Source organism: Lepidochelys kempii, chromosome 14 (genome assembly GCF_965140285.1).
Source record: "Lepidochelys kempii isolate rLepKem1 chromosome 14, rLepKem1.hap1, whole genome shotgun sequence".
In the NCBI taxonomy this organism is placed as follows: Eukaryota; Metazoa; Chordata; order Testudines; family Cheloniidae; genus Lepidochelys; species Lepidochelys kempii.
The window spans coordinates 20,685,101-20,709,943 of NC_136393.1; the positions used below are offsets into that span (position 1 = coordinate 20,685,101).

The following is a 24,843-nucleotide window of genomic DNA, read 5'->3' on the forward strand; positions in this document are numbered from 1 at the left end:
TCAACAGCTGCCACTTTCCATTCGCCCAGCTCTGCATTTGGTAGAGCCCTATGTATTAGCTACCGTCACCTGCCCTTTTTTTCCTCAAGACAAAGTCTAAAATTCCATGAGAAGCCTTTAATGTATATTTTTGTCTCCAAAGGAGAGGCACAATTTTTAAAGACAAGCTTGTTCAGAGGAAAAAGAAGGCCCAAAAATGTTGCCCATTTTTAGAAACCAACTCTGGAATGAATTTTGAGATTCTGAAAGGTTTAAATAACATGAGAAGGGACTAGTAGCCCTGGCTGTGGGGAATTTCATGAGACAGATTGTTATCTCTGGAGATGTCAAAAATGCCCCATTCAGACTTTGTTCTCTCTGCTGAGTCTGAAAACAAGGGTGTGTGTTGGTGTTAATGACATGGGTATTTGTGATATAGGAGGATTAAGACCACTTACTCATTTCATACAAGCCACTGAACAGTGAACAAATAGTAGTGACTTACGGTTTCTCCCTAGTATGGCCACACCTGAGGTGGTGACCTACAACAGAAAGGCTCTATGGATAATTAGCAGTCACCCCAGTCCTACAGTGTGCACAGGTACTCGTCACTTGGAAATGATGGCCTTTTTCTAGTAAGGGGGAAAGCAATATAAACATAGCCACCTTATTACTAGAGAGCCCAAAAAGTTTGGGACAATGAAAGATTCAATGGTTTTTTTTAGTCAGTGTTCACCCTACACTGGCAGAGTTAACTGGAGCCAGAGAGCAATTAGTGCACCCAGTTGTACCTGGAGGCTGAGCCAGGCCCAATTTAGGATTAGGCCCAGCTGGGGAGGAGCCAAATGACTAATGAAGGCAGGTAGTCCGGGTAGTAGAAGGGAAGCTTAGAGTAGGTGTTAATATCCTCTCTCTAGCAGGGAGTGCTGGTAAAGGGAGGGGAGAGAGACACTGGGAAGCTAGGTGATAGAGTGAACTCTGGTGGTGAGTCTAGAGTAAGGGACTGGACCTATGGAGGCAGCCCAAGGGCCAAGTTACAGGAGGAAACAAAGAGAGCCCTGGGGGAGGTAGAGAGGAAGAAAGCCCTGGGAGGTGTTGGTGTTGGAAAGAACTTTGCAGAGCCTAGGAAGGGGTGGAGTGTCAGAGGGGAGTGAGCTCAGAAAGGGGCTGGGGAAAAGGGCTGAGAGATAAGCTGTGGTAGGAAGTGGTCCAGGGAGGCAGTAAGTGTTTGTTAGAGGGTTCCTGGACTGGAACTGAGTAGAGAGAGAGCCTGGGTTCCCCTACTGGCCACTGAGGATGGTGGCTTAAAAGCCCTCTGATGTAAGGGGTGTAGTGACCATTGGGCCCTGAGCTGGGCTGAATACCAGGTGTAAGGTCACTGAGCTACTGTTCCGTTGGACTCTGTCTTATCCCAGAAGGCATGTAACTGAATGTGACCTGGCTGGAGGGCCACGTCATGAGAAGAAGTGGCCTGCTGCAGGGCTGGAGCAGCTGTTGGCAGGGGGCACCTGAGGAGAAGAGCCAGCTATGTGATGCCCAGCCATGAGGGGGAGCACCAGCGGGTGAGTCACTCTTTTCTACAGGTTCATAATAGTAAAAGCTTGCCAGCCCTAGTGACTACATGTCGAGGGGACTGATAATGTGAAGAACACTTAGGTCTGTGGTTCTAAACCAGGCTGGTAGAGACTGAAAGTCAAACCCTGGGAAGGCTGTTTGGTTTGCAGAGAATGTTAAGTAATGTGTTGCGTTAATGTTGCTTTACATATGGGGTTGTGGGCAGTAAAACCTATGGCTGGACATGAGGCAGGGATTTGACATTGGAGGGCTCTGTAAAGACCCATTTGGTTAGTAGGAGCCACCAGGGAATATCTGTTCAAATGCCAGCAGTTGGGTGAGGACTGTTGGAGGGGAGAGTTGAGCTGGCTGGCTGGAGGTGGGTTGTTCTGGGATGCTGCAGAAGGTGCTAGCACGGGATCTAAATTAGTCCCTACATGGTTAACAAACTTTTACTTTATGACTTGCAAGTCTGGAGTGGAGCTGTGGTGAGTGGGTTTTCACACCGAGGCCTTGAAGAGCGCCTATGGTATCTATCGGGGAGCTCCCCGCTCCTGGGGATGGCCCGTGTAATAAGGGAGCACAGGGAGGGTGTGATGATGAGGTAAAATTTCCAAGTGTAAAGCCTGGTGGTGGAGCAGTTTCCTGAGCCCTGGGGCATAGGAAACCTGGGATAGTGTCAGGAAGCTCAGTGTAAGTCTCCTTGAAAGGAGGAAGAAGGATGACATTGTGGCAAATAGACAAGAAAGACACTCCAGAGACTTGGCTGCTACTCTTGGCACTGCTACAGACCTACTGTGTGGACTGGGATGAGTGAGCTAGATCTGTGTGCAGAGGTGCCTAGTATTTGCAGTTCCCATTGACCAACTGGGAGTTGTGGGTACTCAATGCTTCCCTAAATCAAGCCCTAGGCCTCCCCTTGCCTCAGTTCTCACCTAGGTAAAATAGCAATAATGCTTCCTTGCATCATGAGTGGGGAGCATCAATGTCACAGTGAAGGGTGCCATACTTATTCTCCCAGGAGTAAGTTGGGAAGCAGAGGAGGAACTGAGACTCTCTAAATCAGTGGTTCTCAACCCTTCCAGACTACTGTACCCCTTTCAGGAGTTGGATTTGTCTTATGTACCCCCAAGTTTCACCTCTCTTAAATACTTCCTTGCAAAGACATAAAAAGACGAAAGTTACTGAAAAATTGCGTGCTTTCTCATTGTCTGTACAAATTTTTTGTAACTTCCATAGGACCCCACTTCACTGAGAGCACTGAAGAACAGCCTGACGAAGGCCACCTACCACATTTCAAGTCCCTGCTCCGAAGCCTGGGAGTGCTAGAGCTTCTCCAAGAAAAGGTCTCTAGAAATGTTTTAACATGGGTAAAACAACCTAGTTTTTCCTCTACCCTCGTTCTCAGAAATGGCTGAACGGTTTTGACTGAAATCTTCCAATTAAAAAAAAAAGCCTCCTAAGGCAGACATCCAGCATGTAAAACTTCAGCCCAAAGGATGAAAATCTGACAGTTAGCAGCAGCTGAGAACAGGGTCTTATTGTAGGAAGTGTTGAGCAACCTTAACAGTAGGCGGTGCTACCACCCCCACCTATAATTACATTTACAAAAAAAAAAAAACAACCTACCAAAAGACTACAAAGGCTGCTAGGCAAGTACTAAAAAGTATGGAAATGTTAGGATTAAGGTTTCCTGTGCAACTTTAATTCAACCGTGATGTGTGTAGGCATTATGATCCAGCCTTTAATTACATTATCACGTACTACTTTTCCCACAAAAGCCCAGTTGCAGTATATTCTTGGGCTCTAAAGGGTTAAAACAAGAGCAGCCTGGCCAAAGGATGTGCTGGTGGATGTATATACTGCTCCTGAGAAACACTCCATAGATCACTGACAAGAATATGTCTTGGGACACTTTATCAGAAATGAAGCAAGCTCCATGTATAGCAAAACTCAAAACATATTTGATCTGCACCTCCAAGATGTGCATTCCCACCATTCATTGTCAAGACAAATCTGTCCCCAGAACTGACCTGAAGAATTTTCTTAGTTGTTTTTGGAAAAATCCTGGGTATAGATCTCAGAAGCAGTTTTACGATTTTAAATGAAAGATGTAAAGATCCTAATCAAAACAAAGGTATCTGAAAGTCAAGATGATGACGCACCCTCCTCCCCCCCCCCCCAATATTTCTTTGGTTTTATCTGTTTTGCAGTGATCGCGATCCATTTTGTCCTATAAAGTGGGGTAGGTGGCAATCTCCCAAGGGTTAAAAACACACGCAAACTTGAGAGAGAGCCAGCCAGCCAATGAGTTTTCTCAGTGAATTACTGCTAGGCAAATTAAAATGGCATTACAAATAAGACATCATAATAACAGTGCTGAGCACCCTTAATCATCTTTTCAAAATCCCTTGCAGCTATGTTTGTTAATAAGGAAATATGGTAGGTCAATGTTACGGTATGTTTTATTATAGTCCACAGCCTTTGGACCTGATCTTAAACTAGTGTAAATTGCCTTTGTTGACTTATGTTTGCTATGTATCTGGCTTCTTTTTATTTATTTTATTTATTTATTTAAATCTTTACCATCCCCAAACTCTTCCATCAGGAAAGGAAAGCAGATTTCAAGAATGCTGGTTCATTTCAATTAAACCCTGTGCATTAATCATACATTTGGCACTATAAATGTTTCTAATTAACATCTTGCTTAAAACCACATGTGCTTTAGATTACTTTCAAAAGATCTATCTATACAGGTAACCTCAGGAAAACCATTAACAGATGGCTGGACACATCTAAAATCGGGATTGACATGAGGCATTTGCCAATTATAAGCCTGAGACAGCAAAGCAGCAGTCGGGTTATTAACATTTATAATTTAAGGCACCTGTAAGGGTTGTGTCACTGAAAGCTGGAACGGAACTCTTCCTCATATAAATAGAATGGCTGAATTTGTTGCTGAGACACAGGCCTGGGACTCCAGGTTCAGCCTCACAGATTTCTTTTGTGACCTTGGGTAAGTCACTTAATTGCTCACTGCTTCAGTTCCCTATCCATACAATGGCGTTAATATCTCCTTTCTCCAACCCGTTCTCTGGCTTGTGTAATTAGATTGTAAGCTCCTTGTGGGAGGTTCTGTCTGTGGATGCAGCTATCCCCACTCTTCCCTTTTCTTTCCCCAAGAGTTAGGGAGTAAAATATGGCCTCACTTTTTGCTGGAAAGCCTTTTGTTAACAGCTGTGAGGAAGTCACTTCCATAATCTCTGGTGTCTTGCAGAAGGGAGCAGAAAATGTTTCTAGTTTTCTATATCTCCTCTGTTGCCTTAGCACAATCATTCACCTCTAGGTTTCCATGGTGGTTTGTCTCCATTTTCTTTTTCCAGACTGTGATCACTGATTCTAGATACTGTATGGTTCTACTTTTTCCAAATCTCACTGTTAGCAGGGGTTCTAGTAACAACAAAGTTTGATTAAGGACTTGTAGTGATCTGGTGGGCCTTCACTGCTGATTTCCTGGGGGTTAGTTTGTTCTTTTATACACAGGTGCCAACTTTCATTTTTCTGGGTGGGTGCTCTGCTCCCTCTCCCAAACTCGCTCCACCTCTTCCCCCAGCGCCTCCTGCCTGCCTCCAAACAGCTGATTGGCGAGTGGCTGGTGGATGCTGAGCACCTACTCCCCCCCCCCCCATGGGTGCTCCAGCGCCTATGCTTTTATGCCTGTTTAGTATATTCTGTCCTGAGGGAGGTTGTTTGCTCTGTAATTTTGGAGGTCAAAGGTGTTAAGATCTGGGAGTTCTGTGTTGTCATATCCTAGCAGTCCTCTCTGAGCCCATCATTCCCTGTCTCTGGATGGATCCCATTACCAGGTCCCTGGAACTCAACAGTGGGATGAATCTTCATAGCTTTGCTGACTTAAGAATTTCCCTAACCTAGTTCCCTTGTTTATGTACCAACAGATACCTTTGTCCTTTGCTGAGAATCTCATGTCAGTTACATATCAGTTATTGCCTATCAGCCTGGGAATGGGCACTTGCTGTACCTGTCCATAGGTTCTTGTCTGGATTCTTGAATCTCTCTTGATTCCTTTCTTTTTGTGTCTTCTTTCACTTCCCTCTATGGGCCCAAGTGGCCATGAGACTGTACCCAGCTGCTCTGCTCCTAATGTGACCACGGAAGACTAGGACGGTGCTAGGGCTTGTTCTCCCATGCAGCTCAGCATTGACCTCACAGTGCTGGGCTCTGTGCTGAGAGGGGGACATCACAGAGCAGGGCTGAGATGCTCCTCCTGGTGCCTTTGGTTTGTCTCAGATTTAGGTGATAGTGTACATAGCAAGTATAGGCATCAACTTAATGCTCTCTGAGGGTCCCATTGCTGCCTGGTTTGAGCAGGTATTCCCTGTACCTGGAATGGGAATATTATTGGTACTGGCAATAGCTTACTAGTAAAAAGGGTTAACCCCTGAACTTTTAGAATATACCCTACGCGATTTGCTAGGTATAGTGTGGTATTCTAGTTGTGACACTGAAGAGTTAACTCATGCAACAGGCTTGGATGCTTTCGATATTCTTTCACTTTCACTGCTGTAAGTCATAAGTGACTCTGGAAGTACATGTGATGATACTGATGTGAAATTAATGTGAAGGAATATTCACGTTCATAATGTTCCTAATTAAGGGTGGCATTTTGTGGTCACTGATTGATTACAAAATCAAACATGTAGCATAAGAGCATTTTGGTTGCCCTTCTGCACATAGCTTTGGTAGAAAAAGATAACCTCTTCCGCAGATACCGATGAAGTTGATTCATATGTTTTGTGAGCCCAAATATTCAGAAAGGACATGAGTATCTATTGCTCTTAGTGAAATAAGGGGGTTTAATTTCTAAACAATCCACATGTGGGAATGAACAACCTTACCTCTTTCCTGTACTGATACCCTGCAATACCTTTATGATTATGATTAAGGCATTTTATTGTTTGTGGTTCCAGATAAATTTTAACTTTTTTTTAAGGTACGTATTTTTTTTCACCCCTCATGGTGTCACTACAGGGCAGAGTTAAGATTGAGTGGTTTTTAATTATACATATGCATACTTCCATTATTAGATAGAAATGGTAGCATGATCAATAATGCAGAAAAGAAAGAATGTTTAATGAATATTCCGTATTGGGAGGGGAAAGATGTAGTTGTGTCATATATAACTCTGTCCATTCCATTAGTATCTTAGGAAAATGTTAAACAGCAGCTCCTAAAATTAGACATTCTTAAATCAGCAGGTCCAGATAACTTGAATCCAAGAGTTTTAAAAGAGCTAGCTGAGGAAATTGCTGAACCATTAGTGTTGATTTTCAATAAATCTTGGAACAACTGGGGAAGTTCCAGAAAGCTAGTGTTGTGCCAATATTTAAAGGATAAATTGGATGATACAGAATGATCTGATCACTGGAAGCTGGGTGCAAGCAAACAATATGCATTTTAATATGGCTAAACCAAAACGTAGGCCATACTTATAGGTTGGTGAGGAAACAATGATTCTGAAAAAGACTTGGGAGTCATGGTGGCCAATCAGTTGAACATGTGCTCCCATTGTGATGCTGTGGCAAAAAGGGATAATGCAATCCTTTGGATGCATAAATAGGAGAATCAGAAGTAGGAGCAGAGAGGTTATTTTACCTCTGTATTTGGCACTGGTGTGACTGCTGGAATACTGTGTCCAGTTCTGGTGTGAACAACTCAAGAAGGATATTGATAAATTGGAGAGGTTCATAGAAGAGCCATGAGAATGATTAAAGGATTAAAAAAAATGCCTTCTAGTGATAGACTGAGCTCCTTGAGTCTAAGGGGTGACTTGATTAGTCTATGAGTACCTACATGGGGAAACAAATATTTGATAAAGGACTCTTCAATCTAGCAGAGACTAGTATAACATGATCCAGTGGCTCAAAGTTGATGCTAGAAAAATTCAGACTGGCAATAAGTGGTACATTTTTAATGGTGAGAGTAATTAACCATTGGAACAACTTGCCAAGGGTTGTGTGGATTCTCCAGTACTGGGAATTTTTAAATCAAAATTGGATCACTTTCAAAAAAGATCTGCTCTAGGAAATATTTTGGAGGAGTTGTCTGGCTTGTGTTATACAAGAGGTCAGACTACAGGCACGCAATGGTCCATTCTGGCCTTGGAATCTATGAAGCCAAGGCAATAGACAAGGAGTCTGTCAAGCATTGACGTTCAATCTAGCCTGTCATCATGGAACCTCTACAGAGCAGTGATGGTAGTGCCAAGTAATCTGCCAAATGAGTGTTCTTCACAAATGTCCAATCTCGCTCATACAGTCAATAGAATTATTGTACGGAAACTCTCTGTAGAGAGAGGCTGCTGTTTGGTTGTTACCTCTTAAGTTATTTGAACCATTGACCAGACCTGCTTTGTAGCTTATATAATTGTAACTAAATATATTACAACAACCACTGAGCTAATTTATTAATTGCACCCTAATTTCTTTAAATGTAGCCTGTGCTTAAAATTCCAATTAATTTTTAATTATATGGAAAGTTTGAAGAGTCTGTCATTTCATTTTTAAGATCATTTAGGACAAAGCAAAAACTGACACAGATGCTATATTCCTTAAAGGACCCAGTTTTTAGTTTAGTTTAACTCAAACTAATGGCTTGCTTATAAGTTCTCAGAAAATCTAGTCTGTACTTGAAGAAGAACATAGGCTGTAAGTTTGTGGAGGCAGTGCTGGGTTTACAATGGTGCCAGTGGCTCCATGGAGCCGGGCCCATGCTCGGAAGGGGCCCCAGCCTGCTCCGCTTGCACTGCACCCTGAGACCCCACTCCCCCTCCCCCCCCGCCCACCAATTGCTCATCTTGGCCTGCCCGCCAGCTGGCTAAGGGCTCCTCTCTGCCCCCTGGCCCCACTCCCCTGCTCCTCTCTGCCCCTTGGCCCGACCCCAGTGCACATCCGGCTCCAGGAAGTCTCTGCTTCCCACCACTTGTGGGGCCCCGCCTGTCTGAGTCGCCTGGGTCTGGTGCAGAAGCCTGGCCAGTCTCAGCCAGTGTCAGGGGGTGACTTAGCTGGGTCCCTCCAGGCAAGTGGATCTTGAGGGAGCCCAGCCAAGGCAGGCCCTGGTCTGGCTGATTGCATCACAGTCACCAGGAGGCAGGGCGTGGGGGAGTAGGTCTCCTGGGAGGCTTATGGGGGGGGGGGTGCTGGTCTGTGAGGGGGCAGGGAAGATGTGTGTGTTGGGAGACTAGGGCGTGGGGCTTCTGTGTGGGGTGCCGGGCAGTTGTAATGGGGCTGTGTACAGGGGGCCATTGGGCAGGGGTGGTGTTGTGCAGGGTGCTGTGCATTTGTGTGGCGGGGCTTGGGGGCGGGGTGCTGGGCATAGTGGGTCATGGGGGGGGGGTCTGGTCATAGGGAGTTGGGGGGGGGCTGCGTGGCCCAAGCTGTGTGCTGTCAGCATGCCCCAAGGGGAAGGGGCATGCTGGTAGCACAGGGCCGGGTGGGCCACTGTGTCTCTGGTAACTGCCAGTTTATAAATAGTGCCCTCGCACTGGGCTGGGCGGAGTGGGGCCGCCCCTGCCATGCCATGCCCCATTGCCCCTGGCTGGTTCCTCACTCTGGGGACTGACCTCCCCGTGCCAGGCTCCATTGCCTCCATGGGGGCCCACAAATATGTTTGGTGCCGGGCCCACAAAAGGTTAATCTGGCCCTGTGTGGAGGATATTTTCACACATGAAGAATTTGAATCCCTGCTTCACATGCCAAAGGAAAGTCAGCCTTAACTATTGAGTTCCAACTGACCCCTCTAAATATATGTACGTGAAAGTTGGAGGTCGGATTTAGTAGCACATAGTGGGCCTGATTTTTCCTTTCACTGACGCTGGTACAAATAAGTGTCCTTACTGGAGTCCATGCAGCTACCCGGGTGTAAAACTGGTATGACTGAGATCAGCATCAAGCCCCTAGTCTAGTGTCCAAGGATACAGAGTTTTTATAAATATGCAGGAATAACAGCTCTGGGCCAGATTCTTGGTACCCCTGTTCACATTAATTAGTACACTATTCCGCAAATTGTCCCACTGAAATCAACTGAACTACTTTTAAAATGCTACTCAGTGTGAACAGGGATGGGAGAATTTGAGTATATGAACCACATTGCGCTTTATTTGTTAACAGATAGGATCAGTGCGTCCTTAGTTTTGAGTAGAGACTTGCACCGATGTGTCCGATGCCCTACTCAGTGGGCTTTTGACTCTTGTGGAGTGGCCTCTGGGAAATTCCATTCTGGAGCTGAGAAACCTTCCTGATGGAAACCTCATTGAACCAGGCATGTCCATGAAACCTTTTGGTTCAAATGAAACTGTGCTTTCCTACTGAAGTTTCACTCAGTTTTTTTTTGACCAGCTCTCCCCATTTGGCAATAAGGAAGCGTTTAAAAATGATTGACATTTTTACACACAATATTATTTTAATGAATCTCCATTAAAAGTGAATTTGACAATCTTGAAAGATGGTGTTGCACAAAAGTGCTTCCGTTCATTCACTCCACAGCCACTTCCAGCAGCTGCCAAAGATCTTACTGTGTCAGGAATAGGTAAATCTCTCCCATGTGCTAAATTGTCAGGTCTTGTCTTGTGGAACATGTCAGAAACATGCACCTGCTTAGTTGAGAAATTGCATCTGCAACTCCTATGCAAGTCAATGGGCATTTTATGTATGCAAGGAATGCAGGATTTGACCCTTAAAAGGAACATTTCAGGGTTGGCCCACAATTTTCCCTGCCTTTTTTTTTTTTCCTTTTCAGAAATCCATATTACATTTTGGATTCTTTTTGCCCAAACAAACAGTCTCTTAAGAGAGAATCAGACAATTGTTGGTCTTCCAGGACTAATGGGCACTTCTGAACATCCTTCCAATAACAAACACCCCAGCATGTATGTACACCCCAGCATGCCTGAGCAACTCTACAGTAACAAATTGGTGTGCATATGCCAAGAAGAGAGGAATTCTGGTCAGCAAACTGATTTTTGTTTTCAACTGCTGAGGTGTTACTAACTGGCTGGCATGATTTACCACTGTGACAACTAACCCTATTGGATGTATGGGCTATTAGGTATGTGAGGCTACTGCCCTCTACTGGATGGTGTCAAACTGACTCACTTGTCATAGGCCCTATACATTTTGTAGATGGCAATAGTTCTCCTTTAGTACTAGGGTTGCCAACTTTCTATTTGCAGAAAACTGAACACCCTTGCCCCACCCCTTTTTTGAGGCCACGTTCCCTGCTCATTCCATCCCCCTCCCTCTGTTGCTCGCTCACCTCCACCCTCACTCATTCTCTCATTTTCACCGGGCTGGGGCAGGGGGTTGGGATGCTGTGGGGAGTAGCGGTGAGGGCTTCGTCTGCAGGTACAGGCTCTGGGGTGGGTGCAGGAGGGGGCTCTGGACTGGGGCAGGGGGTTGGGGTACAGGAGGGGGTGTGGGCTCTGGGTGGCGCTTCCCTCAGGCAGCTCCCAGGGGCCTGCTGGCATCTCCCTCCAGCTTCTAAGTGGAGGCTCAACTGTGTGGCTCTCCACGCTTCCTGTGCTTGCAGGCACCGCCCCCTCAGCTCCTATTGGCCGCGGTTCTAGGCCAATGGGAGCAGCTGAACTGTGGGGAGGGGCAGTGTGCAGAGCTACCATGGCCATCCCTCTGCCTAGGAGCCAGAGGGAGATGCCAGCAGCTTCCTGGGAGTTGTGCAGAGCTGGGCAGGGAGTCTTCCTGTGCTGCTGACTGGACTTCTAACAGCCCGGTCAGCAGTGCTGACCGGAGCCGCCAAGGTCCCTTTTCGACTGGGCATTCCAGTCGAAAACCGGACACCTGGCAACACTATTTAGTGCAAGTGGTCAGAACCTTTGCCTTTGGAGCAGGAACAGCTGAGTTCTAACTCAGCTGCTCTTGTGAGGGCCTGAGTAACCACGGTGTGCATTTAAAGTCCAACGGAAACTGTTTTTTTATTGGCTATTACATGGTGATGCAGTAGGATCTTTCCAGCATCTTCCTGGCACCAACAGGAAGACAATCCTAAGAATTAACAGCGAGCCTCATGGTCACTTTCACTGTCTCTCTTGTCCTCTTTGTGGATGAGCCTAGTTTGGGCAAAGCCACTTATGGGTTTGAGCGCATCTGTGCTGTTGCCATGTGACGGTATTGTTAGAAGAGGATCCGAAACCAGCTAGCAACACACGCTGGAAAGGCTGTACCTCAGCTGATATCCAATGAGCTGATTATTGCAAAGGGAATTGGAAATGAGGGTTATCTTTCACCTTATGTGCCCACATAAATATTCAATACCCATTTAATAAGACTGTTTTATGAATTATTTAATTCTAAACTGATGGATAAAAGAGACCTTACACTACTGATCCTGAGGACTGAAAGGCGTGGGCAAAAAATCTAGTGAGCAAGACATTAAAGGAGATTTTGTATCACACTCATTTTATTGGATTATTATTTATACAATAACTGTGAAAGGTATGTTAAAGGGACATTCGTTTCCACAGGTCCGTTAATTGTTTTAAGAGATCAGCTGAGAAAAAAGGGTAAAATCCCAGGCATTCTGAAATTAATGGCAAAACTCCCATTTAATTGAATAGGGCCGGGGATTGACCCATAATATTTTGCCCACATGCAGCCTTTTTCAAATGAAGTCATCCCTTGTGCTATAGGGCCAGAATCTGTTCTTTGAACTGTCAAGGTTTTCTTCCTCTCTTGCTTACACTAATGCAAATCAGGAGGAACTCAACAGAAACTGATTCGCTTATGCTGCTGTACAACTGATGTGAGAGGAGACCCAGGCTTAGAGTCTGCAGTGGGAATACTTTATTGCATAGAGTCTTAGAGACTGAGCCAAATATTTATCTTAACTATCCTGGTCCAGGGGGATGTTTTATGGTAAATTTCCCTGGCCACTCAATTTTCAGCTAGTTTTGCCATCACTTGTGAAAAGCTATTTGCCAAGTCATTCCTTAAAGTAGGAATTAAGCACATTTTAGGCTGGAATGTTTGAAAGGACTCAGCACCCTCAACTGGATTCTGATTTTATTTTTTTCTTTCAGAAGATCTCTGCTCCCATTTAGGCATTTTAAATTAATGGCCATATTTTGAAAAGAGCTCAGCACATTGAGCTCTGAAGAATTGCCCTAAGGCCATGATCCATAGTCTACTGGTGGAAAGACTCTCTCTTTGACCTCAGAGTTTTGGCTCATCCCTTGTGGATGCAGTGAATATGTTCTGGGAATGAGTTGCTAAAATCTGCTTCAGAATCCCTGATCTTTCTTTAAACTCCTTAATGGTCTGACTTAGCTTCTGCAAAGGCCACCTCTTCATGTACGAGCTACCAAGGCATTTGCATGAACTGGGCCTCTTGAGGTTCAACGAACCTAGGATGAGACATCTGGGTGTAAGTGCAGAGTCCTCGGCAGAGAATCTTCAGCTATGGAACTCCTAACCAACAATGATCAGGATCAGCATGAGTCTGACACAGCATATTGCAATATCCATCACTTTGTGCAAGCCTTCCCCAGTCTTGATGACTGACCAATGATAACCCAGCATCATGGATATTAAATAAGGTTGCCACCTGTCCAGGTTTTCCCAGGATCATTCCTTTTTTGAGGTAGTTGTCCTGGGAAATCTGTCAAGGTGCTCAGTACACATTGCAACTGTCCAGTTTTATGAGCTCAAGAGCATCCCAGATGTCGCCCCTCCCCCCCCCCCTTTTTTTTAATCCCAGCAGGCAACCCTGAGATTAAAATGAATAACAATACCTCTCCAAGTCAAGGTTGGCTGTGTCTTGGTTTGGTGGAAAGCAGGGCTCTTTGGAACTAAAACAATGTGATTCTCAAGTTTGTACTATGGTGGTGGGTGCTTTACACATGTGAAAGGTAGGTGGCTATACAGATGTGGAAGAGTCTCCTTACCCATGTATTTTTTAGCCTCCGAGACTACCAACAAGAATGGCAGTCCATAATAGCAATAAAAGTTGATTTTTTTTTAAGTGAACAAATGCCTAGCTGGAATTCGATCAATTTCCCAAATTCATTTCACACACAGTTGCCCCAGAAGCGTCAGTCAGTAACAATTTCCAGTTGGTATTGATTGGTGTAACTTGGCAGTTTAGAACAAGAAACCAATCCCTGGAGCCATTTAGACATTAATCTTGCATTCCTCCAATAAGGGACTGTTTTTACTTGCTTGTAGCTGCCATGAAAATAAGTGGTTTATTATTTATCACCACAGATTAGGTTCTGTTGAAATTAGTTTTGGGGTAAAATTTTCAAAGGTGCCTAAGTTCCATGGAAAATCAGTGGGATTTGCATCCGATGAAGTGAGCTGTAGCTCACGAAAGCTATGTTCAAATAAATTGGTTAGTCTCTAAGGTGCCACAAGTACTCCTTTTCTTTTTGCAAATCACTTAGTGTTTTTGATATGTTTGGGATTCAGTAAAACTAAAGTACAATCTTGTTCAATTCACTGTCTGCTTGATCCTGCAAGGTGCTGAGCAGCAGGGCACGATACTCACTTGCTCAAGTGCTTTACTGCGTCAGGGCTCCATTGCTAAGCACCTTGAAAGGTTTGAGCCCAAGAGTAGTGGAGTTCCAATAAACAACCAACAAGTTACAGTCACCTATGCTGACTCTTCAGGAAATAAAAGAAATAAGAATGCAAGTACCCTTCCTATTTCAGTATTGAGTAAATAGGCTGAATGTACAACATTCTTCTAAAATTTTATAGAACTCTCTGAAGTAGATCACCCTGACACCCCTAAACATTGGGTAGTTTGAAATCCAAACCTAGATCTGAAACCCAAGTTCGCAGTGGCCCCTTATGTTCATAATATAGCCTGGATCCACATGCCCCCAAGCTCTGGAATGCTTGAAATCTAGATCCAGATTCTGCAGCTTGGTCCTATCACTACAAAAACACAGGACTTGACTCTAATCTCAGGATAGTTTTACACCAATTTAATCTAATGATTGCAATGGAATTCCTCTCTGTTTACACGAGAACAAGGCAATCGAGAGTGGAATCAGAACCACAGACTTGGGAGATATCAACTTATTAATTAAATAAGCCAGCAGCCTCTGAAACAAAAGCTGAAGGATTGAAAACAGGAAACCTGGATTTTCTCTGTCCAGTTTTTTCCCAGTAGCTGTCCCATTCTCACCCAGGGCAATCCTGGGGAGAAAGGATTAGCTGTAGTTTTCAATTTCACAGCAAGCTTCCCAAGCTCCATAGCAGCTCTGTGCAGGTTCTATTTCCCGCACCCCCCCAACACTCAGTGGTATTCCAAATATTATTTTATAGAGTTCTTTTTTTCCGAAGTGCTAAAATAAAAATAGTTTCTTTTTCCTGCCGCACTAAACAGATGCGAGCTCCGTTTTCAGTATTGTTGGGTAACAAACCTATTAATCTATTTGGGTTTATTGGTCTTTTGTCTTACAAAATCTTTTTGTCCAAAAAAATCGGTCTTATTAAAAGACAGTCCCTCCAAAGGCACTCTTTTTTCGCTTACTATTTGGAAGTAAAATGTAAAGTTTAGTTTTTAAAGGGACACAGACCAAAAAAAAAAAAAAAAATCAAAGTTCAGGTATCTAATTTACTTGCTTTTTATGACATTTCTTAACCATCTTCATTCAACAGCCAGTGAAACTAGATTGCTCAGTTTCATTTTCTGTGGATAGTCAGTTTCACTTTAATTTCTACTCAGTATGTGGATTTCCATTGCTTCTGGAGAAAGCTAAATTGCCTCTCAAAGAGAAAATCGCTGTTTGTAAGAGAAATATAAATAATCATCAGACACTTTCATTCACATTAAGTTTTGTAAAATCATTTAGCTAAACCTGTATTTTGAGGCTAATCTTCTTGATGGTCTCTTTAACCTAATACACACTGAAGCTATTATGAAACACATCCAATAACCTCAAACACATGAAAAGCCACAAAGAGCTAATTGAAAACTTTCATCCACGCTTTTTTTTTTTCCTTTGGGAACTTGGTTTTTGACTCAACATCATATTTCCATGGAAAACTTTATTTTTTCTGTCTCCTCCCTCCCTCCTCTTCTCCCCCCCCCCAAAAAAACCCTACTCCAAAACTGAAATATTTCAACTTGACCCCTTCCTCCCAGCTTCCCCTGCATGACATGTGTGCCCCACAGCACATTGCAAAAATTCCCCAGAAGGCATTGCAGCATAGGCTGGTGCATGGCACACTGGAATAACCTACTCATGGTGCACTGCACTCTGCATTGACACAAGCATTCCTGGTCAGTACATGCAGCGCTGATGCAAGCAGCCAAGCATGCACATGCACAAGTGGTATACTAACTGCAGTTTCTTTACTCTGACCTAACTTGTGACAACCAAAGTTTGTGGTGTAGGCATGGCCTCACTCCCATGATTGGTGCTATTCAGGTACTATGCCATACAGTAGTAAATGTTTTTGTACCATATACTGTGGACACTGGAAAACACCATTGCTGATCAATGAAATGAGTATTGGTTGCATGCAGATTAACCTCTTCATTCAGATTTTGTTGATGAGCTAGTAGATACGCTCTTTCCCCTGAGCCAATGGCCCAGTGAGGTGTTATGGGCTACCATGCTAGTGTGGGGGTGAAAACAAAGTTTTATGGATTATTAAAAAGCCCATGGTGATTCTAAGAGTAAGGGGTGTGTGTGTGTGACTCCTGACATTCTGGCCATGTTCCAACTGGGGCAATTCAATCCCATCCATTGAAATCCCCTCTGCGGTTTCTGTTGGGTAACGCAGTTTCTCTCCCTTTGTGCTCAGTTGTTGCTTGCCGTTCAGCAAGGGGTGAACTGAATCTTGTAGGTATCTTTTAAAAGAGGAGGAGATTCTTTGCGTTGAAGGGTGATTTGTAAATGAGAGCTATATTATTTTTGCTGCATTTTGTATATTCATACTTCTGAATTTAGTGCTTATGTATCCCCCTCTGCCAAGTGGTGTTGAACCCAGCCCTTGTTGCTCCCAACACTTAGAGGTTCTGCGTAACATTACAGAACAGAACTCCCTTTAGTCACACAGTGAGGATAACACTTCATAACCTCTGTATGTCCAAGACCAAAGTAAATTTTAACCCAAATCAGCCATAACTGATCACTTTGGCAAAGCAGGTCTGCCAATCGCTTAGGTAAAGTAGGTGTGTCTGTGCAAATATGGTCTGCTCCTGAGGACTTTTCTCCCAGGTGGCAGGGGAGAACTCATTCAGACCCTGGCTTACACTTGTACAGAAAGGAGAATTAATAACATCTGCATTTTCTCTTAGTATGCTAAATTGAGTCAGTGCCGTGTAATTAATGTGACCCAGCTTCCATTAGAGGACAGCAGTAAGAGGCACTGCCAGTTACCTTGCGTTAGTCAGGGATGTGTTACCCAAGCCAGAGAGATCATTGTCAAGAGAACAGTACAGGAAAATGCTGATTCATGTGAGCTGAACAGTAGATTCCGTTGTGGCAACTGCATTGTTGTGGTCAGTTGAGTTAGTCTACCATTGCTTGTGCTAAACATGGGGACCCATGGAGCTATCACAGCTAAAGAAACCTCCATTCAGTCATTTCAACATCTCTGGCACCAGGCAAAGACTCAATATCTGTCAAAACAGTGTTGCCATTTCTTGCAAGTCTCATGAAATTGTGCAATTTTCTTAAAGCCCTAGCTCCTGGGATCTGGTGGAGCCCATGCCTGGAGTAGCAGGGAGGGCTGCAGATCAGGAATGAGATGCACCGTTAAAATGGTGGGGGAAACTGGAACTGATAAAGCATCTCAGCAGTGAGCTGCTATGGCAGAGCTGTGTGACTATCTATTCTACATTGTCTGCCTGCACTGGGCCTGGCTGCTGTGTTGTTAATCCCTTCATAACATGAGCCCTAAATTCACTCTCAGAAATATTCATTGTGTGTTTATCTGAATCCTTGGGATCTTTATTTGTGGCTGCTACTGGGGAGCAGAGCCCGGTCTCTAAAACATGCAGAGCTCTGGGAGATAGCCGGCCACCATATGCCAAGATGTGCTTTACACAGGGCTGCCATATGAGCAGGAAGATAAATTTGCCTCCATCTAGACTGAATAAACGTAAGGTGGAGGAACAGCCCGTTTCGTGCTGCGGTGGCATTGCATTAGCAAAAACAGTGCCCGGCCCTGAAGGAAGTGGGTAATATTTTACTCAGAAAACCTGGGGGTGAGTGCTGTGACAGGTAGGCTGCCTTTTGAACAACATTGGATCACCCATCTCTGTTAGACCTTATTTTTCAGGGCTTGTAACTTCTAAGAGTATTGCCTTGAATGTATTTTCTTTGGACTCTGTCTGGTTGCAAAGGGACGTCATCTCAAAGGAGAGAGAATGGCATTCCTTGGACTTTCCACTCAGCACGTCTTTATTGAGAGGCTTTGACTGCCAATGTGGCCCAGAGAGGGCTTCATTGGTGCAGCCACTCTTTGGCCCTCTCCTAGGGGAGCAGGAGAATAAGCCATTTGTTTAGTGAAGTGTCTTCCATTGGATGGACTCTCGCAATGATGAACAAAATGATCTAAATCAGCATGCCCGATGCTCATGGACATCCCGCAGAAACGAGACAGAGAACAGACTCTCTAGTTTTCAGAGCAGATGGAAGGAGCCAAATATTCCCAAGTTGACGGACAGCTGGCCTCCGGAAATGTGGACAGTTGGCTGCTCATGAAAACCTTCAAGGTACTTTGGAGCATATGCTTCCTTTTTCCTGACATGTCACATCTCTTACACTTAGGTTTTTTACTGCTGGCCTCATTGCAGCATACTATATTGGTTGGCTAAGTATACAGGCCTGATGTTTATGACATGACAAATGAGGCAATGATTGAAGCTATGTACACTTTCGTTTCTTGGATATGTGCTAAGGGATATCTGAGCTGTAATGAGGCAGGTCAAGGCCTGGAAAAAAGGGCCTTGGCATGGCCAACTTAAGGAGCTCAATGCATTTAGCTTATTGAAGAGGAGGTTCCAAAGCAACTTCATCGTGGTCTGTAAGTCCCTATGCTGAGAGAAGATTTCTGACATTTAGCAAAAGTGAAACAAGAGCCAATGGCTGGAAGTTAAAATTAGAAACATTTTAAAATAGAAATAAGACACAACTCCCTTACAGTGGAGAAGATTAACCATCAAATCAGCTTACCAAAGGAAGACATAAATTCATCATCGCTCTGAATCTTTAAATTGAGACTTGGCTGTCTTTCTAAAAGATGTGCCTTAGTTCAACCACAAGTAATTGGGCTGGGTAGTGTCATGCATCAGCGCACAAATAAGACTAGCAAGTAGTGCCCTGGAGCTTTTCCCAGGCTGGCCAGCCTAACCCAGAGGAGCAATGTGTGTCTAGACCTTACCACGTAAGAGGTTCATCTGTCCCATGTTTGGTCCTACAACAAAAGATATTAGTCACTCTGATGTACTGTGGGGTTCTATTGATTAGAGCTGGTTGGAAAATGGGCTTTTTCCCCCATAGAAAATTTAGACTTTGTCAAACAAAAATTGAAAAAGTAACTATTTTTGGCTGAAGAACTAAGTACATATATTGATTAGAAAATGCTATGATGGTGCCCCCTCATAGTAGCCGTTCATGTGCCTCCTTTTCCTCTGTAAGCTGGCTCCAAATTTAGATAACATCGCCCATGAAGCCCTATTGTCCCCCCTGACATTTATGGGAGGTGGTAGCATCATGGGAGTGCCTGGCTACAGTGCATCATGAAAGATGTAGTTCAGCTGGGGAGCCTGGCCCATTAAAAGAGAATGGGTACGTGAGGAAACCTTACTACAAGTCCTGTGGGGCATCTTGGCAAACTATCCAAATCAAAATATTACTGTTTTTTGGCTGAAACATTTCAGTGTTGGGTTATTTAGTTTTTTTTATGAAAAATCAAAACATTCTATGGAAAGCCAGCACTTCTTTAAAAATATTAGTTTAGATGGAAAATTGGTTTTCCATAGGAAAAACTGAACATTATTGATCTATTATATTTATAGAGTACCAACCACCATAGTGCCTATGGGCTGGAGCTCCATTCAAGATATTTGACCAGGACATTGGAACATCAAAAAAGAGACTTACCTCAGAATACATCCCATGTGTTACAGTGCGCACAGCTCAGTTCACAAGACTTTGAAAATTTAGTCAGTGTGGTGTGGATACCTGCTTTCTACAGACATGAGCAATAAATCCAGCAGTTATGTACCTCACCACTGCCTCAATCCAAAGAGCTCCTCATCAGCGGGGCCATAACTGTCAATCCTTTGCTATTGTGTCAGAGCCCTACAAAACTGCACAGCACTTTGTCCTTCAAGCAGGGATCTGCAACTGTTTCAATACAAGACCATTTTACGGTGTGCAGTATTTTTCTTCTGAAAGGCTTTGCAGAGTTAATGCAAGGTAGGCTATTGCATAAATCACCAACAAACAGCTAAAGGAAGGCTGCTGTTTTTTCCCCTCTTTCCCTGAGACATTGCTCTCAGTTCATCAGTTTTATAGCCGCGCCTTGGAATAGCTGAATACCTGACTCTACTTAAAAGTTTTGGATGCTCCATTAAATCTGGGCAGCTGCTGAGTCTGTCTGTCCCCTTTCTTGGCTGCGAGTCAGCATAAGGGATTTGGGTAGTGTCATTTCATCTGAAGGGCTGTCTTGTTGTTCTGTTATACTGGACAACTTCTGGAAGCAGTTTTCCTGGGCTATCAAAAAGTTTGTAATAAATCTTAATAAGGCATCCATGCTATGATGAATTATCTGATTCTGTACTAGGATCTTGGCTTCTGTTCCCAGCAGAGAGAGGCGCAAACTCAAAACCCTGCTCCAGAACTGTTTAAACTGTTACCTCTCTGTTTTATGATCTATCCAGAAGAAAGGCCATTACATTTACAGGCTGAGAGCTCCGCAGGGTTTGTCAGCTACTTGTGCAAGTCAGTTCCTAAGGCAAACTTCTGCTCTTAGATTAGAGGCTTCGCGTCAGTCCAAATCTAAGAGTTCTAGGGAGCATTACTCCCTGAAAAGGAAAGTGGATGTAAGCTGGGAAGCACAACAAGGTCAGGAGAAAATGTGCCCCATACATCCAAGCTCAATTATAATGCTTTGCGGTTTGGCAGAGCTGCTCTATTATTTCTATTTCAGTAGCACCTAAGGGCTTTCACTGAGATCAGGGTCCCATTGTGCTGGTGTAACCCACATACCTTCTGGGTGTGGTGTTGTGTCCCATCTGGTGGCGCTGAGACCACTTAGAGATAAAATGAGTCTGCTCTACAGCCTTAGCTAACAGTCGGTTGGCTTCTAGTTCATGCGGTAGAGGCTCATACACTAAGATCCAGAGGTCCCAAGTTCGATCCCTCCTGCCAATGACCAGGGTCTGTCAGTGTTACACTGGCCCTGTACAAACACATAATAGGAGACAGTCCTGGACATGAGCTGCTCACACTTTAAACAATGAAAGTTGTATAACTACCATTTTATGATGGGGAACTGGGGCACAGAGATTAGGGGTACATCTACACTGCAATAAAAGACCCGCAGCAAGTCTTAGAGCTGGGGTAAATTGACTCAGGCTGGGGTTGCAGGGCTAAAAATAGCAGTGTAGGCATTCAGACTGCAGCCCTGGCTCTGAAAACCAGCCATGGTCTCAGTGCCTGGGCTCCGGCCCACGCCTGACCATCTGCACTACTTTTAGCCCTGCACAGCATGATCCCGTGAACCCAAGTCAGTTGAGATGGGCTCTGAGACTTTCTGCTGCAGGCTTTTCTTTGCAGTGTAGATGCACTCAAAATGTCTTGCCCTAGGTCCCATAGGGAGTCTGTGGTGGAGTTGGGAGCTGTACCCAGATTTCCTGAGGCCCAGTCCAGTGCCTTAGTCAGACAACCATCTTTCCTTTCTGCACTACGTTTTCTCAGCATTATTGTTGTAAGCAGAGTCAGGATGAGCTCCATCCTGACATCTGGTGGTGAGGTGTGGCAAGTTGTGGAAAAGAACTTCAGGGGCTGATCTCATTTTCATAGGCACACCCACCCCGCCTAGAATGAGGCCATAACTGCCCAAATGGTCACTTTGGCTGTTGTGGGATCCCCAGTGTCTCTGTTATTGGGGCGGGAAGAATAAATTGTTATTACCCTGATTATGGGAACTGTGCTTGGAACTGTACTGGGCCTTTTGTTATGATGGAGGGACTCACCATCAACTAAGTAGCACTCGCTAGGCAAGGGACATGGGTTCCAAAACTTTGTGAATGGAGAGAGGCTTGAGACAGGTATTCATACCTGGTGGTGTGGGCCCCTTTGTGAGGGCCTGAAACACCAATTGCACCTCTGTCTCTCTCCACTGTGGAATGTCAGCTAATTTTGGGTCTATTAAGAGTCTTGCTACAGGTACTGTGCTGAATTCACTTTGGCCTTATGGTGCACCAGCTCTAAGGCTCCCACTACTATGAGCTGAAATCACTGAGAGCTGGAATCACTGAGCACTGTGTCAAGTAGTGGGGAGCCAGAAGAACTAGAGTGCAGTGGTGCTGTTCGTGGATAAGCTGGCAGAGTGTTCATGAGACGGTGAGGTGAGCTGTGCAGAGCAGAGCCATTTGTGCGACAGTGGAGTGTTCGTGAGACGGTGAGCTGAGCAGAGCTGTTCGTGAGACGGCGGAGTGAAGCGTTCGTGAGACGGTGAGCTGTGTGGAGCCGGTCGTGGTGGAGCAGAGCCGTTCGTGAGACAGCAGAGCAGAGCCCTGTGGGGCAGTCAGCTTCAGGACATGTAAGGTGCTCCTTACCTTTTTCCCCCCCCCCCCACAGGCACATTTTAGCCAGACTGGGGAGTAACACTCTGCAGATGAACTTTTGAACTCTGGGGCTGGACTTTTTGAACTTTGGGTGATTTGTGGATTGCTGGACTTGAGACGTTTGGGTTCTGGGACACAAGAACCCGAGGGAAAGGATGTGGCCCAATTTGCTGGGGTGGGTCTTTGCTCATGGTTTGGTTAATGAACACTAGTTGTGGTGTTTCCCCAATTTAATGCTGATGTCGTTTACCTCATGTTATTAAAGATTCTCTGCTACACCAAGACTCTGTGCTTGCGAGAGGGGAAGTATTGCCTCTTTGTGTAAGATTTTCCCAGGTCACTGGGTGGGGGCTCGAGCCAGTTTTGCATTTGCTTTGATGAGAGGGAACCCCTGTGTACTGAACCCGGCCCTTGCTGCTATCAACTTGGCCTGGCAGAAAGGTTACATTGTGATGCCTCGTTTTTTGCTATCTGCTTCCAGCTGTGAGCAGACACGCTGATATGCGTTCTTCTGGGGAGATTTCTAGTTGGAGAAGAAGCATAAAGTGCTAGAAATCCAGGAATTTACCAGAATACTCTGGTTCATTGAACTAATGCTATTGTTGGTAGGGCTGACTGGAAAACAAGAATTCTTTCTCATGAAAACTCACAAGGTTTCATATTGGGATAACATTTGGCCTATCTGAAACTGTTCAGAAAAAACCCAAGTGAGACTTCTGCTAGAATAGTCCAGTGGTTTGGGGCACTCGGCTGGAATGTGGGAGATCCAGGTTCAAATCCCTGCTCTGAGTCAGGCAGTGCACCCTACACTGGTGGCTCTTCTTGGGCTGGTCTCTCACACTCTTCGGTTTTGGCTGGAGATTCCATCCTGGACCGGGACCTAAGAAACTGACACAAGTGTCATCAGAACAGATCCGTTTCTGTGAAAAGTTTTGGTTTCAACAAATCAGCATTTATTGTTGGAAAAAATCATTTCACTAAAAATTTCCCAATCAACTCCTTCTGTTTCTCAATTTGGTGATTCCTCTGTGATATGGCTGCCTCTGGAAGAGGAAATGCCAAAATACCATGGGAACAGCTAGTTTTGTAGCATGTTGGACCTTATCCAGAGTGTTAGTACTTTTGTGTTTCAGTGCTGTGCTTTAGTGTTTTGGATTTGGTCCTTCCTGGAAGCGCTATGTGAGCAGAGGGGGAGGAACATGCAGTTGCAACATACAGTAGCAATTTAGGTGGGAAAGTAGCCTGGCAACTTAGCTGGCAGGGGAGATACCATGATCACAAAGGCATTTTTCCCAGAGTGAAGTGCATCCATTGCACTGCGGGTGCGCTGACCCCCGCGATTTCCGCAAATGCGAGAAACTCGACTGCATAATTTGTGGTAGTGGGGGACTGCATTCGCGCTTTCCCCTGGCTAAAATTCAAAAAAACCCTAGTATCACTGCACTGCTGGAGTGTCTCCTGTTCGTGGCAGTTAACATTCCTCATCCCTGGGCCATCAGTGGGTGAGATTGTGGGTAGCCCCAAGTGGGCATTGGGGAGTGCTTCCTGTTGCTCTCTAGTGACTCCTTCTGGCCAATGCAAGAAGCATTGGTGAGCCCCAGAAGGTGCTGCCATCAGCCCTGCTACACCAAAAGCTGGGTGTTGTGATGATGGAGAGGGAGGCACAAAATATAGTGCAGGTTGGAGGCCAACTCTGCTCCAGTTAGAGAACATCAGCAGTTACAGCACTGTCCCTCAAAGCACAACACTTGCAACGTGGGAGGTACAGGACCCTCACCAACCACTGTAACCCACATGGATTTTCACAGCTTGCTGATCACACCTCCAAACTTGGTGGGTCAGCTGAACATTTTAATTTTCCCTGTCACTCCAACTCGGGGTAGGGGGCAGGTGGGCTTAGTCATAGCACAGGTTCTGAGCTACCTGCCAAATGTTAAAAGTACTGGATACGCCATAAAAGCTAAAGGCCTTGCAAGTCCCTCATGTTGGTTTGGAGGGGGGAGGGGATATCATCCGGCAGCATTCTACAAAAGCAAGACCCACTCCTCTGACATCTGATGCGGTTTCACTCAGTGCCCCTCAGCACTTCCCCATAAAACGAGCTAGCTGCTTTACAGCTTTTAACAGAGACAGGATCAGACAGCCTGGAGCGGCTGTATCATTAACGCGCATGCATTGCCTTGTTGCAAAGGAGGAGTCCCCAGAGAACGATCCTCCACTGCAGGATCCTTTCACCAGATGGTGAATAAAGAGGGACTTTAGTTGGCTCCAACTATGCCTGATTTACTGTCTCCCTCTAAAGAGTCCAGGATTGGGGATAAGCAGGCACACTTCATCCTATTGGAATGCACTTACTAAAGCCCCGTTAAATGGAAAAGGTGAAGGCCCAAGCCAAAATGTTTCAGCAACTTCAATGTGGCTTGAAACTGGTATATGTGAAAAGGCTGTTGTGGTTGGAAGCTT

The 24,843-nt window shown here is 44.9% G+C and overlaps 1 non-coding gene across 1 annotated transcript; it reads left to right on the forward strand.

The window, feature by feature from the left end:
* Window positions 1-23,626: 23,626 nt before the first annotated feature.
* LOC140898430 (U1 spliceosomal RNA) lies at window positions 23,627-23,790 on the forward strand. The gene has a single exon (XR_012154989.1). It is a non-coding gene; the product is annotated as a U1 spliceosomal RNA (small nuclear RNA).
* The last annotated feature ends 1,053 nt before the right edge of the window (window positions 23,791-24,843 follow it).